Genomic DNA, 23,873 nt, shown 5'->3' on the forward strand with positions numbered 1-23,873 from the left:
CAGCGTACAATGAGGGTTCCCTTTTCTCCATATCCTGGACAGCATTTGTTATTTTTTGTCTTTTGAGTACATGCCATTTTAACTGGGGTAAGATAATATCTCACTGCAGTTTTGATTTGCATTTCTCTGATTAATGACATTGAGCATTTTTTCATATTTCTGTTGGCCATTTGTATGTCTTCTTTTGAAAAATGTCTATTTAGATATTTTGCCCATTATAAATTGGATTATTTGATTTTTTTCCCTGTTGAGTGGTTTTAGCTCTTTACATATTCTGGTTATTAATTGCTTGTCAGATAGATAGTTTGCAAATATTTTCCCCCATTCTGTGGGTTGTCTCTTATGTTATTCTAATATATATAATATAATATATTATATTATATAATATGTATATATATACAAATATAGGATAAATATATCATATATTGTATTATATACTATATATTGTATAATGTTTCATATATTATATATTGTATAACGTATCATATATTATATAGTGTATATCATATTATATAATGCATAATATATGATATATTATACATTATAATATATAATTACATATCATATGCAATATATATTACATATATAATGTTATATGTAATATATTATATAACATATTATACTATATATTATATATATATAATTTGAGGCATAAAGTTCACCCATGAGAAGTTTGCTAATATTATGGCCTTGGTTTTTTTAGACAGAGTCTCGCTCTGTCGCCCAGGCTGGAGTGCAGTGGCGCAATCTTGGCTCACTGCAACCTCTGCCTCCCAGGTTCAAGTGATTCTCTTGCCTCAGCCCTTTAAACTGAAAATGTGAAATGAAAGATGTTAAAATTATTTATGACTGTAGCTAGCGATTTGGCAAACTTTACTTCATATCTTGATAAATCATCCAAACACTGAACAGCATTTGTGTTCAACTAAGATAGAACTGGAATTAATAGGGTAATGTCATCAAAACATGTATATTATTAATTCTTAATGGCATGACATTATTTTCCCTGTTGGAGACATTTAATATCCTGGAATAACAGTGAAGAGTAATATATTAGGATGTAAGTGCCATTGCTCTATCATAACCCTGCATAGGGCCACCTACATACAAAACTGTTGTTTTTCTCTTTCCATCATTTATTCCTTTTTCTTTTCTTTTGAGATGGAGTCTCGCTCTGTTGCCCAGGCTGGATGCAGTGGAGCGATCTTGGCTCACTGCAACCTCTGCCTCCCAGATTCAAGAGATTTTCCTGCCTTAGCCTCCCCAGTAGCTGGGACTACAGGCGCACGCCACCACGCCTGGCTAATTTTTGTAGTTTTAGTAGAGACGGGGTTTCACCATGTTGGCCAGGATGGTCTCAGACTCCTGACCTCGTGATCCACCTGCCTCGGCCTCCCAAAGTGCTGGAATTACAGGTGTTAGCCACCGCGCCCAGCCATTTACTCATTTTTCACTCTTTGGCGTTCTTACCTTCTGACCAAAGTCATGGACCAAATAGGTGTCATAAGTTGCTCCTTTGTACCTACAGATACAGGGCCATGTACCCATTAACTGCTCGTTAAATTGATCTGATAATAAGGGAATATAGCCAGGTGCAGTGGCTCATGACTGTAATCCCAGTGGGCACACTGGTGAGCCTAGGAGTTTGAGACCAGCCTGGGCAACATGGCGAGACCCTATCTCCACAAAAAATACAAAATATTAGCTGGGTGTGGTAGTGTGTGCCTGTAGTCCCAGCTACTTGGGAGGCTGAGGTGGGAGTTTCACTTGAGCCCAGCAGGTCGAGACTGCAGTGAGCCAATATGGCGCCACTGCACTCCAGCCTGGGTGACAGAGTGAGACGTTGTCTCAAAAAAAAAAAAAAAAAAGGGCGGGCGGAATTTTTTGGGAAAATTTCCAGTGACTATTAAGAGAGGCAGTAGACTGTATTGGGTAAGAGCTGTCTTGGTTTGGGTCCTCCCAAAAGCAGACTCTGAGACAAGAATTTAGGTGCAGGTAATTTATATACAAGTTGATCCAGGAAGCACTAAGAGAGAGTTAGGGAATATGTGTAGGGAAGGGAGAAAAAGCAATAAAGGGTAGATTAATGGTCAGGTTACTTCTGTGGGTAACTGAGGCTCCATGCTGCTGGGGACCCTCTGAGAGATTTTGTGAAAAATAACTCAGAATCATTTGAGACGAGGGCGAGGAAGCTGGGCATAATTTCCCAACTCCTGTCCTTCTTGGCTGAGTGTCACTCCTGTGAGATGAAACCCCTCTGCACAGGTCAAACAGATGCCAGTGGCCACAGAATGTCCTTATGGAGTGGTAAACAGGAAGCTGGTGGGCACATAAGAAGACTGTCTGGAGGTGACCTCCCGGGGCCTAGGGGAATATGGGTGGGGCCAGGTGTTAGGATGGAGTGCTTAAGAGCTTGTGCAGAAGCTGCATTTCCACAATAGGTGCACTGCTCTTTTTGTCTGGGATAAGAATGTATGCTCATTTGGGGTGGCTGACAATGATTAGCCAGGTGCAGTGGCTAAGCTAAGGCTGCTAAGCTTCCTCCGAGCTATTTCCATAAGGCTACTTTGTATTTTCTTTATTGAATTGCTGTATAAAGTATAAATCATAATCCATAATTTATAAAGCTAAAATGCCTGTAAGGCTAATAGGATTGTCTCATTCCCCTGCTTAAAACTCCTTGTTCTCAAGAAAAAGACCAGCATCTTTAATACCAGCTAGCAGACTCTGTAGAGCCTGGTCCCTCAGACCTTCTGTCCTGCTTTGCTCCTCCTCTCTTATGCAAGTTCCTTGTATGTACCATCCATCTATTGGCCACAGGATCTTTGCATATGTTGTCCCTCTTGGAATGCTCCTCAGCTCTCATTTCCACAGGCTGCTGTCATCGCCCCTCTGTAGGATAAGGTTTCCACTGCTCTCCCTGCTTGGCCAGCTATGCCTTAACCCCGTTACTACTCCCATCCTCCCATCATCCATTCTCCTTGCTGGATGGTAGAGAGTTGATTTCCAGGTGCCTTACACTTTAGCTTTTCAACACAAAATCCATTCCTAGGCTAGGGAACAAGCACACAGAACATGAAGACTTCTTGGGAAGGGGAAAGAAGATAACTCTTTATTCACTTCCACAGCACGAGGAAGAAACCATTTATTCTGCCATAATTATTGTATCAAAAGTAGTTCCATAATCGTATCCTTATTCATTCATTATTCATGTAGGAAGACATTGTTTAATGGTTGAAATTCCTCTTACATACGTATTATCTTTACAGATGTTACTTCTCCTCAAAGATGTCACGGTCACTGGCTCTTTGGCCACAGGCCTTTTCTGGGCACATTTCAATCAATGAAATGATTTAGTACTGTCTGCTCTTCTTTGAATTCATTCAAAAGAAAATACAGAATGTGCTAACAAGTTCTCTGAACAAAAACCAAAAGCACTGATGGAAAACTGGACACATTCTGGAGAAACACATAAATGTTTTTTTTTCTGTGTTCAAAAGAATCTCCCAAGAGCCTCTCCAGTGTGACTTCCAGTGAGACTCCTGCTCTCTAAAACTCAATTGGCAATAAGGCGCTACATGATTTTTAAAAAGATACAAACACTGGTGATGAGAATGTTGGGGAATGTTCATCTCATTCCACATGCAACTTTATCAGAGGGCTCCTTCCTTTGAAAAGGCTAGAGGTAAATATAGAAAGAGAGGATGCTTATACTTTTCCTTGACTAATTTTATCTTTTCTTTTCTTGAGAATCAAGGATGCTTTTCCCTCAAGTTAGGTTTTAATGATTTAAAAGAAACCAAAGTTCAGGACAAAGAACATATGTAGCCCAGACTATAATCTCAATGCCTCTCTATGAAGTAAGTCATCACATTACTTTTCTGGCAACAGTAGTAAAATAGGGCTTGGCACAAGAAACCTCACTGAAACTATTTTGCTAGAGTCATTCTTGCATCAAATGGCGCAGCTATACACACCCAGGGAGTATGCAGGCATTTAACTTGGGGTCCCATCTGGTAATCTGCAGACTTTAAGTTTTTCCAGGGATGTGGGAGAGGGAAGGAGGCAGTGATACTGTCAAGCTGCCGGGATTTATCGCTGTCCTCTCCATCAGCCAGCATTCTCGTATCGCCATAGGAGATGCCACCAGTTACCCAGAAATTCTCCAGGATGAGCACGGGAATTTGCTTCATCTGCTGGATGGGGTATTTTCATGCTCCTGGCAATAAAATATCAGACTTAGGAAACACCCTTTCCTCCACCCCCTTCTAAAGAAAGGTACTCAGAAGCCAAAGTTGTGTCGTGTGACCTGCCCCCGGCCATAGCTGACTGAATTAGGGGTAGACACCTGACCTAAAATGGTCTTAAATATATTCCTTATCTCAGTAATTTGGAATTGGAATTAAGAGATCTGGTATCCCTTAGAAGGAAGAGATACAAACTTGGGGATTCTGAAATAACCATCTTTGCCCAATGCATGGCTATAGATTCAAGGAAAGTCCATCTAGGAAGAAAGGATAGTGAAGCAGAAATGCCTGAAAGCAGAAGACAGAGAAGGAGAAGAGAGAATTCTGCAGGCTCCCAGGGTTCCTTTGACCCAGCTGCATTCCTGCTCTTGGTCTCTAAGTCACCATAGCATTTTTATAATAAATTCCCATTTTTAATTTACATGATTCTTCAAACCAGAGTCCCAACTAATATAAGCATCCAACCAGTAGTAACCTTTTGTCAGGAGACAAGAGATGAGCGTTTTTCAATCCTTAAATGGAAGTGTTTATACTTTAAGTAGGGATTAGAGTCAGAATCTTTAAAACATTGCTGTGGCCGGGCGCGGTGGCTCATGCCTGTAATTCCAGCACTTTGGAAGGCCGAGGTGGGCAGATCACAAGGTCAGGAGATCGAGACAAGCCTGACCAATATGGTGAAACCCTGTCTCTACCAGAAATAAAAATAATTAGCCAGGCATGGTGGCAGTTGCCTGTAGTCCCAGCTACTCAGGAGGTAAGGCAGGAGAATTGCTTGAACCCCAGGAGGCGAAGGTTGCAGTGAGCCGAGATCACGCCACTGCACTCCAGCCTGGGCAATCTCAAAACATAACAAAACAAAACAAAACATTGCTGTTACTGGCAGTGATGGAATTAGGAAAGTTTGGTGACTTTTGAAAAGCCTCAGTCCAGATAAACCCCACACGTTCTTAGGAGCAATGTCTCTCTAGGTTGGGACAAACACAAGTTTTTGCCACTGTTTGTGAAATCATTGGGCTTCTAGTGGGCAAATGTACCCCAATCCTGTCCATTTCTAACACTGCATTGGTGGTCAGTTCAATGTGCTTTCATTTGCACAAGCATGTCCAGGAGGAGTCCTCCTAGAAGGTAGGGGCCCGTGTTGCTGGGACTCAGTGCCTTGTGACAGGGCCCACCAAAGACAGTTTTGCTTAGGTCTTCTCAAAGCTATGCTGTTGAGTTTGTGCTTGGGTGAAATATAATACTGTTCTGTACTGGCTTAATGTCTGGGTTTAGATAGAATAAGCTTCCCATTAGTTCCACCCGTGGGAAACATTTTTCTTTTCACATGTCTGCTTTTCTGCCTCCCAAGAACATGAGAACAGAAGTCATACAGGAGTCTTGTGTTTCTTTTTCTTTTTCTTCTTTTTTTTTTTTGAGATGGAGTCTCGCTCTGTTGCCCAGGATGGCATGCAGTGGCACAATCTTGGCTTACTGCAACCTCCAGCTCCTGGGTTCATGTGATTCTCCTGCCTCAGCCTCCCGAGTAGCTGGGATTACAGGCACATGTCACCATACCCGGCTGATTGTTTTGTATTTTTAGTAGAGACAGGGTTTCACCATGTTGGCCTGGCTGGTCTTGAACTCCTGACCTCAGGTGATCCACTTGCCTGGGCCTCCCAATGTGCTAGAATTACAGGCGTGAGCCACCACGCCTGACCGAGTCTTATGTTTCATTCACCCATTCTTTCAATGAATAGATAAATATGCACTGAACACCTTCAAGAGGACAGGCAGTGCCCCGTATTGAGGCCAGCTGCTCCATGTTAGTCTGAAGCTAGCAAATCCACATTTCCCTCTCCCATTCTGCCAACCAGAAAGACTATCCTAGAGACACCCCAGGCCATCTATCTCCCTTTGACCTCATCCACTCCACTTTGTTTCCAGTATTCTTGGTTTCTCAACATCCATCTCCTCTCCCCAATTTTATCTCTATTTCTTGGTTGGTTTGTCTTTTCTTGCCATCCTAGCTTTGCTATTTGGTACCTATATAGGGCAAAGTCTAGGGCTCTGATTGCTAACACGATAAACTATTTTTACTTCTACAGTAGACTGGAGTTCTTTTTATGTCAGGGACACATTTTTTCATCTGTGTCCCCAGAGCCCAGAAATACACCTAATACATAGCAGCACGCAAAAGTTGCTGAAAAAAAAAAAGAATATAATGATACACATGTAATTAGCAAGAATATGTTAATGCTAAATCTTACACATACCCATTCTCACAAAGCTCACTAGTGTTAGAGAAGAAAAGATAGACCAGAGATGGGGGTAGAGGGACTAGATTCTCTTTTCTTGAAGCCAGAGGCTTTGTGCCACCCATGGCTGAACCACTCTAGTGTTTACTTTCTTTTTTTTTTGAGATGGAGTCTCGCTCTGTCACCAGGCTGGAGTGCAGTGGTGCTATCTCAACTACTGCAACCTCTGCCTCCTGGGTTCAAGCGATTCTCCCGCCTCAGCCTCCCGAGTAGCTGGGACTACAGGTGCATGCCACCACGCCCAGCTAATTTTTGTATTTTTAGTAGAGACAGGGTTTCACCATGTTGGCCAGGATGGTCTCGATCTCTTGACCTTGTGATCCACCTGCCTCGGCCGCCCAAAGTGCTGAGATTACAGGTGTGAGCCAGCGTGGCTGGCCCCCTAGTGTTTACTTTCATTGGAATCCTCTGAAAAGTGTTGTTGCCCCCTTCCCACGTGTAAACAAAGATTTCATTGTGAATACCACTTTCTTTCTTTCTAGGAATCATGACATTCCATCCTCTTTAGCAACAATACTTTGACATCTTATGTCTCTTATTTTTTACTTTTTAGTAAAAAGAACATCATTTTCAGTCTCAGTGCCCTTGGAAATGACTCTGTCCCCTTGAGCCAGATTTTTCTCCTTGTTTACTTCTTGCATCAGGCACCAATACTCTCCACAGTGATAGAACCTGTAGCCCAAACTGCTATATGGCTGTATATAAAATCTACAGTAATCTCTCCAGCCCATTTTGACCAAGTCACTGAGATGACTTGTAGCTCATGGCTGTAAACCCATCATCGTATTCAACTTTCATTTACCGCCCATCCTACTCTAGTAGGATTTTTCTCCCAGAAACTTGCAAATATTTCAAATCCTGCATTTCTATTTTGACACATTCATCCCACTTGTCTCTCATCAACCCACAGTGAGTTTTAGAGAGAATTTTTTTTTGCAACAGTTCCCATCGTAGGAGATAATGACATGCAAACCCAAGCGAGGTTTGAACAGGCTCACTCCCTTTGGTATGACACGCGGGGTATTAGCCCATTTTTACACTTCTATAAAGAAATACTAGAGACTGGGTAATTTATAAAGGAAAGAGGTTTAATTGACTCACAGTTCTGCATGGCTGGGGAGGCCTCAGGAAACTTAACAATCGTGGTGCAAGAGGAAGCAGGCACCTTCTTCACAACTCAGCAGGAAAGAGAACCTGTGAAGGAGGAACTGTCAAACACTTATAAAACCAGCAGATCTCGTGAGAACTCGTTCACTATCAGCATGGGGGGTGGTTTCCCCTCATGCTGCTCTACCAAATCACCTCCCTCCCTCCACACGTGGGGATTACAATTCGAGATGAGATCTGGGTGGGAACATAGAGCCAAACCATATCATGTGGCCAGACTATGGTGACATTTAGGTGAGTCAGAAACCTGGCAGACAGGCTTTAGACAAATTTCCTTATCCTTAAGGAAATTCTTCTAAGACCTTTAAGGCTTATGCAACTATGTTTTGTATATAGGGGTAATTATAAGAGTAGAAACTTGAAATTTTCAACCCTCCCACATCCCAAAAAATCATTTAGAGACATTCTGTCATTATAGTTGAGAAAAATGTAAGCTCAGAGAAGTCGAGTGAGTTCCTGGAGTCATATAGATAGTGGCAGAGTCAAAAATATCATTTGGCAGGGCACGGTGGCTCACACCTGTAATCCCAGCACTTTGGGAGGCCAAGACAAGCAGATCATGAGGTCAAGAGATCGAGACCATCCTGGCCAACGTGGTGAAACTCTGTCTGTACGAAAAATACAAAAATTAGCTGGGCGTGGTGGCGTGTGCCTGTAGTCCCAGCTACTCAGGAGGCTGACGCAGGAGAATCACTTGAACCAGGGAGGCAGAGGTTGCAGTGAGCCGAGATTGTGCCACTGCATTCCAGCCTGGTGACAGAGTGAGACACTGTCTCAAAACGATAAATAAATAAATAAATAAATAATTATGATTTTTCCTTTAATGGATGGAGATTTTTCCTTTAGTGGCCTGCTCACACCCAGAAATCCTGAAGCCCCTATAACAAGGCAAGGCACAACTGTATCTTCTATTGTACACAAAGACTCCTTTCCTTCCTGTGAATTGTTTATGGTTCAGCCTAAAACAGTGGGAACAGCATACCAAAAACTGGGTTGGTATTAGAGCTATGCAAAAGGGGTATTGTAAAGATAGTTTAAATTCATGGAGAAGGGTTTCTCTAGCATATTCAAAGGAGAAAGATGGTAGCAACAACCAAAGCGAGAAGTGAGAAGAACAAGAACAAGGTGAAACAGCAGAAGCACCAGCAATTAGTATTTAAACATAGAAAACAAGGGTTGGTATGGAAAAGAGTGAAGAGGAAAATGTGCAACAAAAAATTGCTGGAATTTTCCCTGTCTCGCTTTTAAATTGCAAGCAGCCACAACAAAATAATTGCAAGCATCAACAACAACAAAAAAGGTCAGGAGATCGAGACCATCTTGGCTAACACGGTGAAACCCCATCTCTACTAAAAATATAAAAAATTAGCCGGGCGTGTTGGCGGGCGCCTGTAGTCCCAGCTACTGGGGAGGCTGAGGCAGGAGAATGGTGTGAACCCAGGAGGCGGAGCTTACAGTGAGCTGAGATCGCGCCACTGCACTCCAACCTGGGGGACACAGTGAGACTCCATCTCAAAAAAAAAAAAAAAATCCTACTAGCAGGGGCTAAACCCAGAAGCAACATTGTTTCTATACTAAGAAGTCTGGAGGGAGATAACAGAGGCTGGGTCAGCTGCTCAACAATGCTAGCAATGACTCAGGATCTCTTACTCCTGCTCTGCCTCCTTCCTCCTTCCTCACTTGTTGACTTTTCACCCTCATGCTTGCCACCTGCTTTCACAAGATGGCTGCTGGGTGTTTCAAGCATTTCTACCACCCAGGCTGGCATCACAAGCAATATAGAGGACGAGTACTATGCCAGCTAGCTCTTCTTTTTCACTGTCTTATCTTTTTTTTTTTTTTTTTTTTTTTGAGACGGAGTCTCACTCTGTCACCCAGGCTGGAGTGCAGTGGCAAGATCTTGGCTCACTGCAACCTCTACCTCCTGAGTTCAAGCGATTCTTCTGCCTCAGCTTCCCGAGTAGCTGGGATTACAGGCGCCCGCCACCATGCCCAGCTAACTTTTTGTATTTTTAGGAGAGACGGGGTTTCACCATCTTGGCCAGGCTGGTCTCGAACCCCTGACCTCATGATCCACCCGCCTCAGCCTCCCAAAGTGCTGGGATTACAGGCGTGAGCTACCGCACCCGGCCCTGTGACTGTCTTTCCATAAGCAGGGAACATCTGTCCCAGAATCCCCTAGGAGCCTTACCCTTCCATTTCATTGGCCAGACTGTGTCACAGGGCCACCCTTAGCTGTAAAATAAACTAGGACCATAAATACAGGACAGAGGGCAATGAGATTTCATGATTGCCTCAGATTTATAACCATTCATCCATTGAGGTTGGAGGAGGGGGTCTATATTCTCTGAGATTAATGGATTTTCTTCCACAAAATCAGCATTCTATTACTGGGGGGAAGAGGGGATACTGGGTAGGATACAATAAGTGAGGCTACAAAGTATTTGCTTAAGAATTTGCTTTAAGAAACTGATTTTAGGAGTTACTGCCTTCAGGCAACATATCTTCCAGGCCTTTGTTTTCTGGTCTCGTGGTCTGGGACCGGAAACGAGCCACCACTTTCTTCAAGAGGCTCTTTCATGCTATTCAGGTCTTGTAATCACCCAACAGGTTCATCTTGCCCACTGCCCAGAAAAGTCAATGCACTCGGAACAGCAGGTTTTTGCGGCTAATAAAGAGTTATAGTGATTGAAGGGCTGGCCAAGTAGAAGGATGAGAGTTAATTTTCAAATGTTTCCCCAAGAACCTAGAGGGTAGGATTTTGTTTTTTGTTTTTTTTTAGATGGAGTTTTGCTCTTGTCACCAAGGCTGGAGTGCAATGGCGTGATCTGGGCTCACTGCAACCTCTGCCTCCTGGGTTCAAGCAATTCTCCTGCCTCAGCCTCCCGAGTAGCTGGGACTACAGGTGCCCGCCACCATATCCAGCTAATTTTTTGTATTTTTAGTAGAGATTGGGTTTCACCATGTTGGCCAGGATGGTCTTGATCACTTGACCTCAGGTGATCCACCTGCCTTGGCCTCCCAAAGTGCTGGGAGTACAGGTGTGAGCCACTGCGCCTGGCCAAGGCTAGGGTTTTTTTTTTTTTTTGACAGAGTCTTGCTCTATCGCCCAGGCTGGAGTGCGTGGAGCGATCTTGGCTCACTGCAAGCTCCGCCTCCCGGGTTCACGCCATTCTCCTGCCTCAGCCTCCCGAGTAGCTGGGACTACAGGTGCCCACCACCACGCCCGGCTAATTTTTTGTATTTTTAGTAGAGATGAGATTTCACCATGTTAGGTAGGATGGTCTCAATCTCCTGACCTGGTGATCCACCTGCCTCGGCCTCCCAAAATGCTGGGATTACACACATGAGTCACTGCACCCGGTCAAGGCTATGGTTTTTAAGGACAATTTGGTGGGCGAGGGGCTAGGGAATGGGTGCTGCTGATTGGTTGGGGATGTAATTATAGGAGTGTGGAAAATAGTCCTTGTGTGCTGAGTTAGTTTCTGGGTGAGGCCACGGGACTGGCTGAGTCATGGGTCATGTGTCCAGGTGGAGTCAGTTGGTCCCATAAAGCAAAAGTCTGAAAAACATCTTTTTTTTTTGAGACAGAGTCTCGCTCTGTCGCCCAGGCTGGAGTGCAGTGGCACGATTTCGGCTCACTGCAAGCTCTGCCTCCTGGGTTCCCGCCATTCTCCTGCCTCAGCCTCCCAAGTAGCTGGGACTACAGGCACCCACCACCACGCCCGGCTAATTTTTTGTATTTTTAGTAGAGACAGGGCTTCACCATGTTAGCCAGGATGGTCTCGATCTCCTGACCTCGTGATCCACCCGCCTCGGCCTCCCAAAGTGCTGGGATTACAGGCGTGAGCCACCGCGCCCGGCCTGAAAAACATCTTAAAAGGCCAATCTTAGGTTCTACAATAATGATGTTATCTACAGGAGCAATTGGGGAGATCCCAAATCTTGTGACCTCCAGCTTTATGACTTTTGAGCAGTAAGGGATTATAAGAAAGCAAGCTAAGGAACAATGGCTGGTTATCATTTAATTACACATACATCTTAGCAGATTAAGGCCCCTTCCACAATCCTAACCTAGTGGCCTTTTGTTAATCGTACAAAGGCAGTTTCAGTCCCTGAACAAAGAGGACTTTGAGGGACCATCTTTGCTTCAAAACTCAACTATAAATTCCTCCCATGGTTAGCTTGGCCTACACCCAGGAGTGAGCAAAGACAGCCAGCCTGTGAGGCTGGAAGCAAGATGGAGTCAACCATGCTTGATTTCTCCCACTGTCATAATCTTTGTAAAGACAGTTTCAGTCTGGGTGAAGTTTGCAAATGTCTTTACTGTGTATTTTTCTTTTGACTGCTAGTCCTTCAGTTAGATTCAGTTAGAATTAGATTTGGTGGAAGACATAGACCCAAAATAAAGTGACTTAAATGAAAGAGCAGCTTATTTATCTTGGTTAAAGTGCAACTTATGTGGTAGCTCTGTCCACAAAGTCTTCAGGGACCGAACTCTTTCTATCCTGCTGCTTTCCTCTAATGCTCTGAGGGTTGAATTATGATCTAAAATGGCTACTTAGACAAGCCAATACATCTGCATTTCAATCAAAAGGAAGGATGATGGAAAAAAAGGAGACAAACTTTTGTCTTATCTGTTTGGTAAGGATGGTTGCCACACCTTGCTACATGATACTTTCTCTTACAGCCATTACCCAGTGCATAGTCACAGGGCCACAGCTAGCTGCAAGGGAGGCTGAAAAATGTTGTCTTTCTTCTGGGTGGCCATGTTAGAATTAGATAAAGATATTCTATTACCTAGAATGTGAGCATTCTAGTATTATGAAACAACAACAATAAAACAACAACAACAAATCAGCAACAACAACAACTGGATATTGAGGACTGGCCAGCAATCTCTGTCATCCTCTCCTCTGTTGAACTTAGTTCATCTGGGCTAATTCTGTCAGAAATTCTTTTGAACTTTAATCCAATGCACTAAATCTCGGTGAGGATATGAGTAGATTTCATGGAGCTGACAGCATCAGAGGGGAAAAAAGTCATTAATGAAAATCATATCCCAGCCCATTAATGAAAATCATATCCACTAGGGAGTACACATCCCTAAGCCCAGACCTTAGGGGTATATCTCTGCTTGTGACGTGAATACTCATCAATATAAGTTTTGCAAGTGGAACACTTAGTATTCTCAGGAGTAACCAAATGAATCCAAGATGTTGACTCATGTCACTTTGACTCCGTGAGGTGTTGATTTTGTATATATAAACACAAACATTTAAATCAAAATTATATTTGCATCAATAAAAGTATGTCCTGGAGCAAATGTCATTTTGTAAATTTATAAAAAATTCATTTTAATATTTTATGTTTTAAATTTTATATTACATACAAACTGTTACATAACATTTATATAACTGTTTCTCATTTTTCTACTTCACTAGAATTATTTTCACTGGAATCATTTCCAGTTCTTTTACATGTAAGCTTCCCATTGAAGTTACAATTTAGCATTATTTTTTGACTTCGTGACAAATTATAGTCATTAGAGAGTTTCTGACATTATGAGTTTTCTTTTGTGGTTAATTAACCAAGACCAATTGTTTATCTGCTCAAACTTTGTAGATCTAAATCTTGTCAAAAAGATTTTATTGATTTTTTCATCAATTTAAAATAAGTGACAAATTTTACCATGTCTGTTTTTCTCAATTTTTCGTTTTCTTTTTTTTTTTTTGAAATGGAGCCTTGCTCTGTCGCCCAGGCTGGAGTGCAGTGGCGCGATCTCGGCTCACTGCAAGCTCCGCCTCCCGGGTTCACGCCATTCTCCTGCCTCAGCCTCCTGAGTAGCTGGGACTACAGGTGCCTGCCACCAGGCCTGGCTAATTTTTTTTGTATTTTTAGGAGAGACGAGGTTTCACCGTGTTAGCCAGGGTGGTCTTGATCTCCTGACATTGTAATCCGCCCGCCTCCGCCTCCCAAAGTACTGGGATTACAGGCGTGAGCCACTGTGCCCAGCCAATTTTTCCAGTTTTCAATGTTACCAATCAGCAGTTATTTTTCAGTCAATTTTAATTTTATAACTAAATTGTGTTCAGTTTTGGCCACTGTTAATTTCATTTTGTATTTATTTCTATCAAGTCCAGTTTTCCCTGTCAACCTGGTCACAATATCCTTGGCATTACAATAGCCAGGCAAAATAACAACAACAAAAAACCCAATGAGATAAAACCCCAAATTCCAGGCAACTATTCTGACATGTTTGGTGGCTATAAAGATGGAAATAAATACATCTTAGGAATCATCTAGTTCAATCTTCTCATTTTATAAGTGAGAAAACTGAGGTTCCCCAAGAAAGATGAAGTCTTGAGCCAGTGCAAGAGTTATTAAGGGCGGAGGTGATGAGCAGGTGTGATAAATACTGATTGGACTGTGGGATGACAAAGAGGGACAAGTCTAGGATGATCTTGGATTTCAGGCTTGGGTGACTGGGTGGATATTGATGCTATTAACTCAGACAAAAATACATGAGTAGGTCAGGTTTGGGGGTGGGGAGAGAGGACGAGTTCAGGTTTTTAAATGCTAGCCGGATGTTTAAGTGGAATCTGGATATTTGAATAAGATTTTTTTTTTTTTTTTTTTGAGACAGAGTCTCGGCCTGTCACCCAGGCTGGAATGCAATGGCATGATCTCAGCTTACTGCAACCTCCGCCTCCCAGGTTCAAACCATTCCCCTGCCTCAGCCTCCCAAGTAGCTGGGATTACAGGTGCATGCCACCATGCCCAGCTAATTTTTGTATTTTTAGTAGAGACGGGGTTTCACCATGTTGGCCAGGACGGTCTCGAACTCCTGACCTCAGGTGATCTTCCCACCTCAGCCTCCCAAAGCGTTGGGATTACAGGCATGAGCCACCGCATCCGGCCTGAATAAGAAATTTTTAAACAGGTCTGAATGGAAAGATAGATTTGGGAATTGTCAGCTTACAAACTTACAGGTGGTAGTCACCTGTCAAGAGAAAAAGTCACCACCCTGGGAAAATACACATCAAGGAGGCAAAGTTTGTGCAGGCCTGCAGGCCTCATATGGACAGCAGATGTGTTTTGTTTGGTCCAAAACAGAACTTTAATAAAATGTGAATTAGTGAGCAATGTTTAAAATTTGGGAGATTTCATGTAAATATCTGTATATCGATTGTTTTTTTTTTTTCTTTTTTTTTTTGAGACGGAGTCTCACTTTGTCACCCAGCCTGGAGCACAGTGGCGTGATGTTGACTCACTGCAACCTCTGCCTCCTGGGTTCAAGCGATTCTCCTGCCTCAGCCTCCTGAGTAGCTGGGATTACAGGCACCCACCACCACACCCGGCTAATTTTTGTATTTTTAGTAGAGACGGGGTTTCACCTTATTGGTCAGGCTGGTCTTGAACTCCTGACCTTGTGATCTGCCTGCCTTGGTCTCCCAAAGTGCTAGGATTACAGGCGTGAGTCACCGTACCCGGCCCTCGATTGTCTTTTAAGCAGGGGATCTGACATCACCGCGTCAGCATTCCTGGTTGGCAAAAATCAACAGAGCTGTGGTAGGGACCATGAGCTCCAGATCACCACAGTTTCTATCCCTGGGCTTCACTCTTTTGTGTTAACTGCCCAGCTGCTGTAGGCTTTGGGGTTTGCAGCCTTTGATGGAGCCTAAGAAAGCCAAGGGAAAAATGAGATCAGGAAAAGGGAAAGTGGAAGCCAGTGATAGAAACTGAGGAAAGATAGATAGGTGAGAGGAGAACCTAGAGGACTGACTTGGAAACAAGCGAAGAAATCAGGTTTGAAAGGAGGCGAAACAAACCTTGTTTTAGCTATATGATCCAACTATTTGCTTAGGCCCCAAATTTAAGAATTATTTTTGACACTTTTCTTTTCCTTATCTCCCTTATTTAAACTCATCTCCAAGTCTATCACATCTACCTCAGAATTATTCCGAAATTCGTCCATTTCTATCATTTCTTACCTGCTCATTGCAAAAGCAACTCTTCTCTTTGCATCCTTTTGAATTGTTTCTCAAAAGTTCCATGTATACACAGCAGCTAGCAGGGTGATGTTATAAAACTAGATCCTGTCACGTGTTGATAACTCTTCACTAGTTTCCCATTACACTTGGAATAAACTTGTATTCCTCACAGGGACCCAGAGAGTCTGTGCATGATGGGGATTCTCCTTGCCTTGTTGATCTCATCCTCTGTTCTTCCCATGACCTACTTTCTCACTTTCTCCAAGGCACCACATTCTGCCCCTTCCCTATTGCTTGCTCACATGTAGATCCTTCTCTTCGCTGTTCTCTCCTTAGATCTCCACAGAGTTGGCTTCTTCTCAGTTTACTGAACCTCTTCAGAGGGCACTTTCTTGACATCTCAAATCAAAAGTTCACCCGTCTTCCTTTAATTTCTCAGCAACTTATTTTCCTTCTACATTTAATGTTTCCTTTCTCAACTAGAAAGTAATCCCCATGAGGGAAGGCACAGCGTCTGTCTTTTTCCTGGTTGTTTCCCCAGCTTTTGTTAAGGGTGCTTGCCTGGCACACAGGAGGACCTTAAATTGTGGTGGAATTAATATGTGAACAATAGTCACACGCAGCAGAGGTGAGACTAGGCTAAGGAATAAAATTGCACATCTGTATTTCAGCAATTTTTTAAAAATTTTATTTGAAACAGGGTCTTGCTCTGTGGCCCAGGCTGGAGTGTAGTGGCACGTTCATAGCTCACTGCAGCCTCGAACTCCTGGGTCTAAGCAATCCTCCTGCCTCAGCCTCCAGAGTAGCTGGACCACAGGTCCGTGCCACCACACTCGACTAATTTTTCAATTTTTTTGTAGAGACGGGGCCTCCCCAGGTTGCCCAGGCTGGTGATTTTTTTCTTAAGTATCATAAAGATTTTGCAATTAGGAATAGTAGGGTACCGGGGCAACTCTACAAGCCCTAGCCAGCCAAGTTGCTTGCGCCCTCCTACGACGGCAGCAGCTCCGCGCCTGCGCAGATCTCCCCCGGGTGGTCCCACCCTCTCATCCTAAGGGGGCGGGCCTAGCGGAAGGCGGGCCAGGCAGAATGCGGCCCCGGGCGCGTGTGGATGACGTCACCCGGCGCGTGCCGGGGTAGCCCGTAGTAACCCCTAGTCTGCGGAAGTGGTGACCCGTGGGACGCGGCTGAGACAGGTAACCTGTTCGCTCCCTGTTGGGTCCCTGCCTTCCTCTCCTCCGGCGTCGGGATGGCGGCGGGGACAGCACCATTCCGTTCTGAAGGCGACGGGGAACCCTCCCTTACCCTCACTTTTGCTCGACCAGCGAGGACCCGCATCCCCTCTTCAGTTCTCCCAGACCCCTGGGGCTGAAACCCATCCTGGGGACTGGGCGGAGCGGTCACATCTTACCACCTCAGCTGTAGAGGTGGCCACGGGCTCTGGCTGTCTTCTCCCCGGCGGCACAGACCTTTCTCAGCCTCTGGGTGTCTGCTCCTTCGTCTCTTCCCTCCAGGCCCTCGGTCACCTGCCGGTCTCGGCTTCTAGCCCCACAGGGCTCATCTCCAGTCTTAAGTAGGCAGAACAGTTTCCGATTCGATTCCTTTCCACTTCCATTCATTTCACTAAGTGAAACCCATCCGCCTCTTCTTCCCCCGGAGGATCTTTACTGAGAGCACCACATTTTGAGTTTTGGTGTCCCTATAGAACATCCATACTGTTAGTCTGGAGTTTTGTTCATTAACGCATGCATGGGCGGGGAGGGGGTGGCACAGTAATGTGATTATGATTATCTATTGTGATAATAAAAGATCCACTTAGGATCCAATCCACTGTTGAGATGCATGGAACAGTTAATAGCATTGCATAAAATGCCCCTTGTACCTGGATTTCTTTTTGGTTTTCGTGCAATGATGACAATTACCCTTGCAAAGGTAGCCCTCAAAATAAGTAACGTAACCCGCTACGGATGTTTAGATCGCAAAAAAACAACAATAGGGTTCATATGGTTGATAAATAATATGGGTTATTACAAAACCAGACAGAATAGATGCTGAGTATATGGGATGAGAAGCAGAATTCTGAAATCCTTAATGTCATTGATGGTTTGGTTTTGTATTTTTTAAATACTTTTAGTCTGTTCCATTTTTGAATAGTGTATATTGTGCTTCGTATAATTCTGGGAAGCCTTCCAATTATTTGCTAATTGGGAAGATTAGATTCTTCCGATATTTGGGGGACAAAGTAGAATAAGGTTAGGGTATAATAATAGTTGCTTATTGTTGGCCCATCTGCTTTATCCAGGGACTGTGTTCAACACTTTGCATATGTTTTCTCCTTACTTCATACAACCACCTCGTGAGTTAGGAATTATTACTTCCAATTTATAGAGAAGGAAATTGAGTTTCGGTTATATGAAATTGACTTGCTAAAAATTCACAGTTAACTAAATGGCAAAACCAAGATTTAAATTCAGGTCTGAGTATGACTTCAAAGTCTGCACTTTTCTTAAAGGACTCTACTAATTCTCAAATTTTAGGCCTTTTTCAATAGTTGCACACAATTTTATGAGTTTGTTCACCTACACAAATGATTTAATACTTTTTAATATCTTTAATACTGTATTAAGTTCCCATATTCCTGGAGTTAAAACACCTGGAAAGCTTAACTTGTGATCCTTCCTGCGCGCGGACACACACACACACACACACACACACACACACACACACCATCCTTTAAGAATGAGATAAATGGCAAACAAGATTGTGCAGTAAAACCCTGCTGTTTGGAGTCCTCAGGGAATGGGTAATTTTACAGTTGAGAGCTTTACTTCTTTAGAAATGAAAATTATATTGACTCTTTGAGATGGAAATTTAAAAAATGTACTACACAATTTCTTGCCTCCATAAACACTCAGGATGCCGAGTAGATTTTTGACCTCACTGTGCCCAGTCGAGGACAGTTCTAAGGAATTTGGCTGTGAGGAGATAAAGAAGAGTTAGAGGGAGATGTGGAATTAAGGGAGGGTTTTGTTTATTTGTGGCTTTTTCCGGTAAGAAGAGACTGGAACATTCACACTTCTGAGGTGGAAAGGGCTTGGAAACAGGAAGATGCTGAGGTCAAGGATTTATTTGTTTGTTTTGTTTGTTTTCTGAGACGGAGTCTCACTCTTTCGCCCAGGCTGGAGTGCAGTGGCACTATCTCGGCTCACTGCAAGCTCTACCTCCTGGGTTCACGCCATTCTCCTGCCTCAGCCTCCCAAGTAGCTGGGACTACAGGCGCCCGCCATCGCGCCCGGCTAATTTTTTGTATTTTTAGTAGAGACGGGGTTTCACCATGTTAGCCAGGATGGTCTCGATCTCCTGACTTCGCGATCCGCTCACCTCAGCCTCCCAAAGTGCTGGGATTACAGGCGTGAGCCACCGCGCCCAGCCTGAGGTCAAGGATTTAGAGGGCTGGATGATTGATGAAGCAAGGTCCCAGAGGCCACCAAAAGACAATCTCCAGAGCAGAGGCCACCTTCAGGCTATGCGGGGCATGAGGGACACTTCTTCCACTCTCCTGGGAGGGATGGGGAGAAGGGGGGGCCCAGACGTGAGTGAGTGTGTGGGATGAGGAAGAAATGTGTGGAAGTTCTTGTGTGATGGAGCAAAAGATCTTAAGTGCAGCAGGTGAATTTGCTGACATTGCGTTGATTTGTTGGGATAGGGATTGAGGAAAGTTGGTAGAAGTTTAGAATAATCACTGAGGGAAAAGGACAGGGTTTGATGGGGAGACTAGAGAGAATCATGAAGGGTTGCCTGTCCAGGAATGTTGGTATCCCACCAAAGTTGGAGTCTATGAATATCTAGAGTCAGATATTCTTGTGATTGTGATATTCATTCAGCTTTTGTTGAGCTTAGTAGTTTAGAAGTAGAGAAGGTGGATGATCCCATTGCTTAAAGGTTTGGTTTTATAAAAGTTCTGTCAGAAGGATGAAAGAGCAAGACACTTGAGGTTAAAATGTTCCAAGAGTGTTTGAAGAAATGAACTATGTTGTTCTAAAGATGTCCATAGAGGCTGAGGGCACTGTGGCTCACTCATCCCAGCACCTTGGGAGCCCAAGGCAGGAGGATCCCTTCAGCCCAGGAGTTCAAGACCAGCCTGGGCAACATGATGAAATCCTGCCTCTACAAAAAATACAAAAATTAGCCAGGCACGATGGCATATGCCTGTAGTCTCAGGTACTTGGGGGAGGCTGAGATGGAAGGATTGCTTGAGCCCAGCAGGTCGAGGCTGCAGTGAGCCGTGGTGGCGCCACTGCACTCCAGCCTGGGAGACACAGCGATGAGACCCTGTCTTAAAAAAAAAAAGAAAGAAAGAAAAGAAGACCATAGAGCAGGGGGTCTCTACTTCTGAAACATTTATAATTCTCTGCTGTAGTGGGGCTGTCCTGTGCATTGTAGGATGTTAGCAGTATCTCTGGTCTCTGCCTATTAGATGCCTGTAGCAGACCTCTCCAGTGTGATAATCAAAAATGTCTCAAGACGTTGCTGAATGTCTTCTGAGGGGCAAAATCAGCCCCAATTGAGAACCACTGCCATAGAGTCAGAGGAAGCAGATGGATTGGAGAAAATGTTAAAGCTAAGGGACTGGAGTCTCAATGAAAGAAGAAAGAGCTGGCAAGTAAGCAAGAGAAAGAGTAGGAAGACTGGGAGGCTGTGCTTGGAGGTTAGACTATTGAAATTATGTCAGAGGTGGAGCTCTTCCACATAATGAAAATGGGCCAGGTGCGGTGGCTCACGCCTGTAATCCCAGCACTTTGGGAGGCTGAGGCGGGCGGATCACAAGGTCAGGAGATCGAGACCATCCTGGCTAACACAGTGAAACCCCGTCTCTACTAAAAATACAAAAAAAAAATTAGCCGGGCATGGTGGCAGGTGCCTGTAGTCCCAGCTACTCGGGAGGCTGAGGCAGGAGAATGGCGTGAACCTGGGAGGCGGAGCTTGCAGTGAGCCGAGATAGCGCCACGGCACTCCAGCCTGGGTGCCAGCACGAGACTCTGCCTAAAAAAAAAAAAAAAAAGTCTGGGCGCGGTGGCTCACGCCTGTAATCCCAGCACTTTGGGAGGCCGAGGTGGGTAGATCACGAGGTCAGGAGATCGAGACCGTCCTGGCTAATGCAGTGAAACCCCATCTGTACTAAAAATACAAAAAATTAGCTGGGCGTGGTGGCAGGCGCCTATAGTCCCAGCTACTCAGGAGGCTGGGTCAGGAGGATGGCGGGAACCTGGGAGGTGGAGCTTGCAGTGAGCCGAGATCGCGCCACTGCACTCCAGCCTGGCGACAGAGTGAGACTCCATCTCAAAAAAAAGTCAAGAATGGACCATTGGTCTCTCTAGTATAAATTTTATAAACAGATTAATATCAAAGATCATTGTGCATTTCCTTGAGAGTGAAGAAAAAACGACTTCCAGACCTAGTGACCATTGTTCAGCCTGACCTACGTTAATTCTGTTGAGTAATTCTTTTGAAAAGTGATGTTTTTTATTTCTTGACTCATAAAGCGTGTAACTTACATGCTATTTGAGAATAAACCTCTATTTTACATTGAGATTTATACCAAATGGCAAAATATAGGATCTCTCTATCTTCGGACAGAATGAGAAGAAACACTTTTTCTACAAGTAAAATTGTTTTTAAAAAACAGCAAAAAGGATGAAGTAGTTGCCTAAATAAGAGGTGTAACTCAGACGTATTTAGAAACTAGTTTTCAACCTTAGTTTCTGCGCAGGTTTTCTCAGGATTGTGTAGTCATCATCACAGTGGTTATGAAGAACTAGGACATAGTTGGGTCAGTGGTTGTAATTCTGACTGGTTGTTTAATATAATTATACTATTTTATTTTATGTACACTGAGAAATTTATATACTAAGTAAAGCATGTCTTGTAATGTTAAAAAAAAAGACGATTGATTTGCTAAGTGCAGTGAAGGCGAAGGTTGTTGGCGCTGAGTAGGTCATTTTGAGAGTGGGGAAATGGAGATAATGTTAACTGTGGTTAGGGAGCAAGTTGGAAAAGCAGCAGCGGGACAGCCTCAGAGTTTCTGAAATGACATCAGGACTAAGGCTTTCTGGATGCTTGTTTTCTCACTTTGCCCGGTAAGTGCTTCTCAGCTCTTTTCTAGAATAATCATTTTCCCCAACTTTTACTTCTCTCTTGTAGTGTTTTAACAAGTCAAGAGACTTATCTAACTCTTTTTTTTTTTTTTTTTAAGATGGAGTCTCACTCTGTCGCCCAGGCTGAAATGCAGTGGTGCGATCTCGGCTTACTGCAAGCTCTGCCTCCCGGGTTCACACCATTCACCTGCCTCAGCCTCCCGAGTAGCTGGGACTGCAGGCGCCTGCCACCATGCCCGGCTAAGTTTTGTATTTTTAGTAGCGATGGGGTTTCACTGTGTTAGCCAGGATGGTCTCGATCTCCTGACCTCATGATCCGCCTGCCTCAGCCTCCCAAAGTGCTGGGGTTACAGGTGTGAGCCACCGTGCCTGGCCCAACTTGTTTTTTTTAATAGTACTTTTTAGGTGAATAGTTCTTCAGTATTCTCTTGATTTGATTTTATCATCTTTTTGCTAGGCCTCCAAAAAGCCCTGGTTTCTGTGCTATGTGATATACTTTTAGAGCAGTTCTTTTGCATTTGGGCATCTGATCATAAAGTCTCTCGTTGGTAAAAGAAATGTCAAATATCTTTAAATTTTACAACTCTTAGAAGGTTTTTTTCCCCCTGCCTTTTTTCCCTAGTCTGTTCTCTTTTGTCTTTTTTTTTTTTTTTTTTTTTTGAGGTGGCGTTTCGCTCTTATTGCCCAGGCTGGAGTGCAATGGCATGGTCTCTGCTCACTGCATCCTCCACCTCCCTGGTTCTAGCAATTCTCCTGCCTCAGCCTCCCAAGTAGCTGGGATTACAGGCGCCTGGCACCACACTTGGCTAATTTTTGTATTTTTAGTAAAGGCAGGGTTTCACCATGTTGGCCAGGCTGGTTTCGAACTCCTGACCTCAAGTGATCTGCCCACCTCGGCCTCCCAAAGTGCTAGGATTACAGGTGTGAGCCACCCCGTCCAGCCTGTTCTCTTTTATTTTTTACTGTTCCATATTCGTTTTTAACATATACATATGTACAATGTTAATTGGGAAGTAATTACAGTGTACTCAGTAGAGGATGTAAGCAACTTCTAGAATATGCCTTTTAATATTCTCCCCATGTTTGATAATCCATGCTTTCAGTCAACTTTGTTTTTTTTTTTTTTTTACCTTTTTGAGCGTAACCTACATTATTCATCAAGAAAGAATGGGTACTAACTCCCATCTCTTTTACAAAGCATTAAAAACACACAACTGTCTAATCCACAGATACAAGCTGATGTAGGTTTTGTTGTTATATCATTAGTCTTATCACTGAAAAACAGTAAGTAGGTGGCATTAAAAGCCTTGGAGTTTTAACTTGATTCTCATACAAATTTTTCATGAATCCAGTCTATTTGATAGGGTATAAGAAGTGTCTTCTACCAAGGAATTTCCTATGATAGGCAGTAAATTCCCTATCGGTGTTTAATAATGATATTTTATTACCTTATTCACATACTTAAATATGAGGATTTCTAAGAAAAAGATACTACCTCAAGAAAGAGTGATGACTAGGATTTCGTACGGACCTGATTTGTTTTGGTGTTTAGGATCTGGCACATCAAAGGAGAAGTGGGTTGTTCTCTCCAGACCATGAAAATGGACATTTATACTAAATACAGAATATAAACCTAAGAGCATGACAGAAGACTATGTTTTATCAGATAACTTAACACTTTAAAAAGCAGCAGCATTACAGTCTAGCAGTTGCTCTCTAGTGGCAGATAGCACAGATCTGTCTGTGTGCTGTCTGCAGCAGTCTCTGTGCTGTCTGCAATCTTGGCCAAATCAAGATCCTTCAGTGGTCATGTTTGAGCAAGTGGATGCCCAAGGACTTTGACTGTTAGTTTATAACAAATCTTTTTTGTTTTGGAACATGGCATAACATCTTTTCTAATAAGAGAGTATTTCAGGTTCTGGAAATATCATGGTTACTGTATATGCTGTGTTTAATCATTTTCTTTCTTTCTTTCTTTCTTTCTTTCTTTCTTTCTTTCTTTCTTTCTTTCTTTCT

The 23,873-nt window shown here is 43.5% G+C and overlaps 1 protein-coding gene across 11 annotated transcripts in view; it reads left to right on the forward strand.

The window, feature by feature from the left end:
* Positions 1-16,833: 16,833 nt before the first annotated feature.
* AOPEP (aminopeptidase O (putative)) overlaps positions 16,834-23,873 on the forward strand; it is a 400,140-nt gene continuing 393,100 nt past the window's right edge. For 10 of the 11 annotated variants that reach the window (XR_009215307.1, XR_009215306.1, XR_009215305.1 and 7 more), the window contains exon 1: positions 16,879-16,898. The gene's annotated coding sequence lies outside the window, so the exon portion shown is untranslated. Of the gene's footprint in view, positions 16,899-23,873 lie in introns of all 11 variants that reach the window. The other variant, XM_032164582.2, reaches the window with a different exon arrangement.

This window comes from Hylobates moloch, unplaced genomic scaffold (genome assembly GCF_009828535.3).
Source record: "Hylobates moloch isolate HMO894 unplaced genomic scaffold, HMol_V3 SCAFFOLD_10, whole genome shotgun sequence".
NCBI lineage: Eukaryota > Metazoa > Chordata > Mammalia > Primates > Hylobatidae > Hylobates > Hylobates moloch.